Source organism: Myotis nattereri, assembly GCF_964212035.1.
Source record: "Myotis nattereri genome assembly, chromosome: 1".
In the NCBI taxonomy this organism is placed as follows: domain Eukaryota; kingdom Metazoa; phylum Chordata; class Mammalia; order Chiroptera; family Vespertilionidae; genus Myotis; species Myotis nattereri.
This window is the reverse complement of record NC_138075.1, coordinates 63,786,514-63,793,168: the sequence shown is the minus strand read 5'-3', so window position 1 is coordinate 63,793,168 and position 6,655 is coordinate 63,786,514.

The window sequence follows — 6,655 nt, the reverse complement described above, 5'->3', positions numbered from 1 at the left end:
CCAGAATGCCATAAAGAAGGGGAGGATTCATAGTAGGGAAGAGTAGGAAATAAAGTTAGATGAGGAGGGGTAAGAGTTTAAATGGTAATAAAGGTAAGAGTTTAAATGATAATTAAAATGCTTAATGCCTTCTGTGCACCATGTTCTTTTTTAAAAAGTAAACAATTAGCATTCCTTTGAAAAAATATATTTTTATTGATTTCAGAGAGGAAGGGGCAGGAAGAGAGAGATAGAAACATCAGTGGTGAGAGAGAATCATTGATTGGCTGCTTCATACATGCCCCACACTGGGGATCAAGCCCACAACCCAAGCATGTGCCCTTGGCGGAAATCGAACCTGGACCCTTCAATCCACAGGCCTATGCTCTACTCACTGAGCCAAACCGGCTAAGGCTGCACCATCTTCTTAATCTTATTTTAAATTACCTGTTAATGCAATTTCCTTTCCCACCTAAGTGTGGACTCCTGGAAGCAGGCATTACTGAATGTGTCATGGGGCCAGGCATTTTGCTAGGAACCCAGGATAGCAGAGGTGAAGCTGTCACAGCAAGCGTCCTCTGAGACTTGGGTGGCATTGGCCAGATCCTAAGTCTTGAATGTTAAGCACGTTAAGCATAACATCATAAAACCAGGCTTCTGAAGGGGAACAGGGTGTTCCCACCACTTAGTACAGAGCCTGTTGTGTGGCAGGAGCCTGTTGAAATGAATACAGAACATTTCTCTTGTTCTTATTTTGTAGAGCTATACTTAGCATTGCATAATTTCCCCATTTTTGTTATGTCTTATTTTCTTCCAACTCCTTTTTAAAAAAATTGCAAACCTACAGAGAAGCTCAAAGAAAGTACAGTGGGAATCTGTATACCTTTCACCTAGATTCACTCTTTTTGAACATTTTGCCATATTTGCTCTATCCCCCTTTCTTCCCCTTAACCATTTGACTGCACGTTGCAAATATCATGGCACTTCAGCTCTAAATACTTCAGCAGCAATTTCCTAAGAATAAGGAATTCTTCTATAGGGCCATAAGATCATTATCACAATAGTATTGCCTACTGTGATAGACAAATAGATAAAATTCAGTCTATACTGAATTTTTTCTATTTTTCTCTGCAAAATCATATATATATATATATATATATATATATATATATATATATATATTCATATCCTATATAATAAAAGCCTTATATCCTAAGTGTCCGGTCATCCAGTCATCCATTCAACCAATCAAAGTGTTATATGCTAATAATATGCTAAGGCCACTCAACTGCTCACTATGACGTGCACTGACCACCAGGGAGCAGACGCTCCGACTGGTAGGTGAGCTTGCTGCTGGGGTCTGGCCCGTCAGGACTGAGCGAGATGGGCCAGGCATGCCTTGGAGCCCTCCTGCGGTCCCTCCCTGGCTGGCCAACCTCCTGCCTCCCTCCCCAGCCCTGATTGTGCACTGGTGGGGTCCCTCAGCCTGGCCTATGCCCTCTCACAATCTGGGCTGAGGGACCCCCTCCCTCCCAAGGCACGAATTACGTGCACTGGGCCTTTAGTATTTATAAAGGGTGTCCCAAAATTCACGCAAGAAGTAATTTTGATAGAAAACACAGGTTTATAATTAAAAATTGTAAATTTTTTATTGATCCATAAAATATACAGTATGAGGTTATGTATGGAATAGCACATCGGGTGGCCTCCACAGCTTTGCTGGCACATACACAAAGCGTAGTCTTCACTGGTCTTCATTGTCCCTGCTCCTGGGCCATAATTGGTACTTGGTAATGCTTATCAAATTGAAGGGATTGAAATCAAAGGACAACAGATATTAGAATTTGATTCAATAAACCAAGTAAAATTAGGCTTTTGTTTTTTGTTGTTGTTGTTAATGCTCACGCAAAATTCAAATCTTGCGTGAATTTTGGGACACCCTATATATACTTACATAGATTTGATTTCATCAAGATTCCTCTATTGCATTTGTTTAAGTTTCTTTAGTCTCTTTAATCTTGAACAGTTCCCCATTTTATTGTTGCTAGTTTGTTTTTTCATAGCATTGTTTTGAAGAGTCCAAAGCAGTTGTCATATAGAATGTCCCACATTCTGGATCCCTCCATAGTTTCCTCATGACTAGATTCAGGTTAAACATATTTGAAAAGACTTTTCAGTTTTGAAAAGACCACCTCGTAGGGGATGTTGTGTCACACCAGGAGGCCAGTAGTGCATATTTGTCTCTTTATTGGTGGTGCCAGGCTTGCTCACTTGGTTAAGTTAGAATTCATCAGCTCTCTCTACACAACAAGTTACAGTAAGTTCTGTTGTGCTTTCCTAAGACCTTTTCATTATTTGCTCCCAACAAGGTTTTACCAAGTGGTTTTGGCTTCCCTGCTTGCGTTTGTTATTACACTGCGATTGCAAAATGGTGACTCTACTTCTGTCATTACTTCTGTGTTTATTATCTGGCATTCTTCTGTAAAGAATTCTTCCTCTTTCTTCTTTTTCTCTCTCTCCCCATGATCTCAAAAATTCTTTAGTTCTATGTGATATAATCTATTGTTACCAATATTCTTTTTGATGCTCAAATTGCCCCAAATTTGTCCAATAGGAGTCCTGTCAGAAGGCTTCTGTGTCCTTTTGATTTGGTCCTATCAATCTTTAAGCACTTGCTTGCTCTCTTACACAAGATATTCCAGACTCAACTTGTACTTCCCCTGCTGAAGATCTGTAATCAGTCATTTCTTTAAGGGAATCTTACTCTTTTTAGTTATAAATAATATTAAAAGTTGACTTTATATTTTAAAAATGATTATTATTTTAAAAAATTAAAATGACTATTATTATATACCTTAGTTTAGTTCAGCACTTTATTTGTTGGTCTTTTAGGCTATTTCCATTCTCCTCCCTTCTAAGTAACTCTGTAAACAGACATCTTTATGCAGGTAACTCTTCCAAGTTTAGGATTATTTGCTTTGGCAAGATTCCTAAAAGTAGAATTATTTTCCCCCCCTGACTCTTGATACACATTATCCAGTTGCTCTTATAGAAGGTTTTAAAAATCAACAATGACTTCTAAGTGTCAAACCCAAAGATTTTGTCTCATTCCTCTTTCTCCTTTGCAGCATCTGGGTTTGCTGACTTCCTCTGTGTTTTGAATTCTTCTATTTGAACTCTTCTTCTCCCAAATTTTTCTTTCTTTATTTTTTTTAATATATTTTATTGATTTTCTACAGAGAGGAAGGGAGAGAGATAGACAGTTAGAAACATCGATGAGAGAGAAACATTGATCAGCTGTCTCCTGCACATCCCCCACTGGGGATGTGCCCCCAACCCAGGTACATGTCCTTGACCCGAATCGAACCTAGGACCCTTCAGTCTGCAAGCCGACGCCCCATCCACTGAGCCAAACCGGTTTCGGCCCAAATTTTTCTTTAAATGACACTGTTCTGGTTCTCTTCCTTTCTCTCAGGCCACATCCTCTCTTTCCCCTTTAACCTCCTAAATTTGTGCAATCCCAAGGCCTAGTCCTTAGCCCTCACTTTTCTTAGTACACTCTGAGTGGGGTGTCATCACTTCTGTTTGTGCCTGACTTTGGATACTCATTCTGTCCTGAACTGTGCTTCCTTCTGGGTTTTGCCTTCTTCTAAGTCTGGTCCTTGCCCTGTCTTGGGCCAATCTCTGTCCACAACCTTGTGAGGACTAACATATCCTAGTACACTCACATATGCACTCTGTTCTTTGAGATTCTGGATGTAAATGGAGGTTCATTTGGACCAAGTTTTCTATTTGTCTGATATGAAAATAACATGGTTCTGTGTTGAAAGAATACAACTTAATCTACAACCAAAAAGCAAATTAGGCCACTTCACTCATTTATAAACTCCATTAGAAACCTCAGTTCAAATATTTATGGAGAAGATGTATGCTTGGAACACAAACATAGTAAGATTTTGATTCTGCCTTCAATGAACTTGAATTTTCTAACGTCACTGGCTTGTGAGTTAAGTTGGATCCTGACAATACGATTGGGGAGAGATGGAAGTAGAGAGCCTTCAAATGGATTAACTAATCAAATTTCTCTTCCAACTTCTAAACCCAGGATGCTTCCCTGCCCTTCCAACCTGAAATCATCAAAATTGGGCTGTTTCCCATCCAAAGGTTTCTATGGACACAGTAGTGAACCACTTTCGCCTCTCTTACCAACCCAAACATCTCCCACCTTCCCCAGCCAGGATTGAGGGCTGGGGAGAATAACGACAGGATCTGGGTAGTAGAGATTCCCTCCAGGTATGTGTACTATTCTTCCCTGTAAATGGAGATTGCCTATCAGTGCAAATCTATCACCTCAAGTTTTGACTCTGAGGGTGAGAGAGAGGAAGGGAAGAGGTCATTTGTATTTTGCAAGAAGTAAGAAAGGGAATATGTTTGCAAACATATGTTTATACAAGGACGTAAATAGAAAGATCCACTGGAAACTGTCAATAATTGGTGGACGGAGTGAAGAATGAGGAAACGGGGGGGGGGGGGGGGGGGGGGAAGGACACATATGTAATACCCTTTGTAATACTTTAAGCAATAAAAAAAAAAAAAGAATGAGGAAACTTACTTTTCACTGGACTTGTGCACATGCACTCTCTATTTGAAAAAGAACAACTCAAATTTTAAAAAATGCATGAAAGGGGGGAAAAAATCGCAAGGTCACAGAGGCGCTGTTCTGCTGGTGTAGGAGAATGATTTAGACACCAATTTTCAAACAGACCTGAAGTCGAAGAGTTAAATCAGAATTACTGGGGGTGGCGATATTAAAGGTGGCTCAATATTCAGGGTAGGGAAATGCAGTGGCTTATGTTTTAAAAAGCAAGTTATGATATATACGAAACAGATTGAGTAAGTAAAGAAAGAAAATTAAAAGTTTAAGCCCCTTGCCGTGCCATTGTTCCACAATGCCGTGACTCGGATTCGAACCGAGGTTGCTGCGGCCACAACGCAGAGTACTAACCACTATACGATCACGGCGAGCTACCGGAGCCTTGGGACTCGCAGCTTTTGATTGTCCTTTTCAATAGTTGTGGGCCTTCCCAGTCTGCACGTCACTAAAAGCCCCGCCTTCTGGGGCGGGGTTTCAGCTTAAGGCCTATCTAAGAACGCGCAGTCCATTGCGCTCACGCCAGTTGCTCGGGTTCTCTCCTGTTTTGGCCCTTCAGTCGCGGGAGATGGTGACGATGCAGTGGGAAGGGTGGGTTCCATGTGAGATGTGGGAGTTTAGAGGGGGCCATTTGGGCATCCGCATTCGGGACTGGTCGGATATCAGAGTGTCCACAAGCTGTGTAACTCCCATTCCCTGGGGGACGCCGACCTCTGCTTCTGTGCTCGGGAGACGCTTCCAATAATCGTGGGCCTGCAGGGCGCTCCTCAGGGGTTCTCTCCCCGGCTGATTCCCCCAGGAATGACCCAACGCTTCCTCTGCGGAGGATGTGGACGCCCCACGACCCGGCTGGCCACGTAGCATGGACTCAACGCATCTCACCCTGCCGTTCTTCTCCCCTCAGCACCCACTGCCTTGCAGCTTCTACTTCCCCGACGGCGCTGATTCCTCCCTCCGCAGTCTCCCGCCGGACCCGTTATCCACCTCCGTTGTGCCCCTGAGCGGCAGCAGGATTTAGGTCGGGTTTTTTCTTGTGCTCCCGCCCCCACCGCACCTAGAACCCGGCCGAGCCCACGGTAGGAAGTGGCGTTCTGCTAAACCGAGAACCTGCCACGGGTTCTAAAAAGTGAATCCACAAAAACTACCCGTCTCTCCAGTGCCTTTTGCTCTAATCACCTCCCCACACCCTACAGCATCGCCAGAGGGATCTTGCTAAACACGAATTGAATCATTTGACCGCACCACCTCTCACTCCCACCCTCCAAGAAACTCGTCTGCCCTTTCAGAGACAAAATTTACGAAGAGAAATTACGATAGCTATTCAAGCCTTTGCACAAGAGATTGTCTTAGCTGATTGACAAATTTCCTTTCTGCCTTCAAGAGCTACTTCAAAGGACAACTGTTGTGCGAGGCCTTCTCTTCCTATTATTGGGAGTCCTTTTCCAGTGCTGCCATGGGAATCTGTACACGTCTGTTATAACACAGCCTTGTGAGTGCTTTGTGCTTTGTCCCCCAAGAATGATAACGCACGTAGATCTGGAGTAACCGGAAGCCTATTTTTGTCAGATATCCAGTTTAGCCAGAGATGGCGAAAAAGTCATCTCCCGCTGTCATAAGAGAATTGAGATCCATTTTCCAGACTGTCGTTAAAAACTCGAGAGAAAAGTAAAAAGGTAGATCCCCTGCCGTGCCATTGCTTCACGCAATGCCGTGACTCGGATTCGAACCGAGGTTGCTGCGGCCACAACGCAGAGTACTAACCACTATACGATCACGGCGAGCTACTGGGGACCTGGCGCACTGGGTCCTCTCCAGAAGTCTTCTGTGTTAAAAGCCCCGCCCCTTAGCACATCTTTGATTTGTCCTTGCTCCCGCCCATCTCCAACGTGGCTGTTCGAGCGTACGCAGGCGCACTACCTGCTTTCTTCCGCGGGCCGGATCCCGCCGCTTCGCCTGCAGGGGAGCTGCGTCCGGGTTTTCGCTTCCTTGCGTCTCAAAGGAAGTTGGGCGGGCGGGTCGGAACCG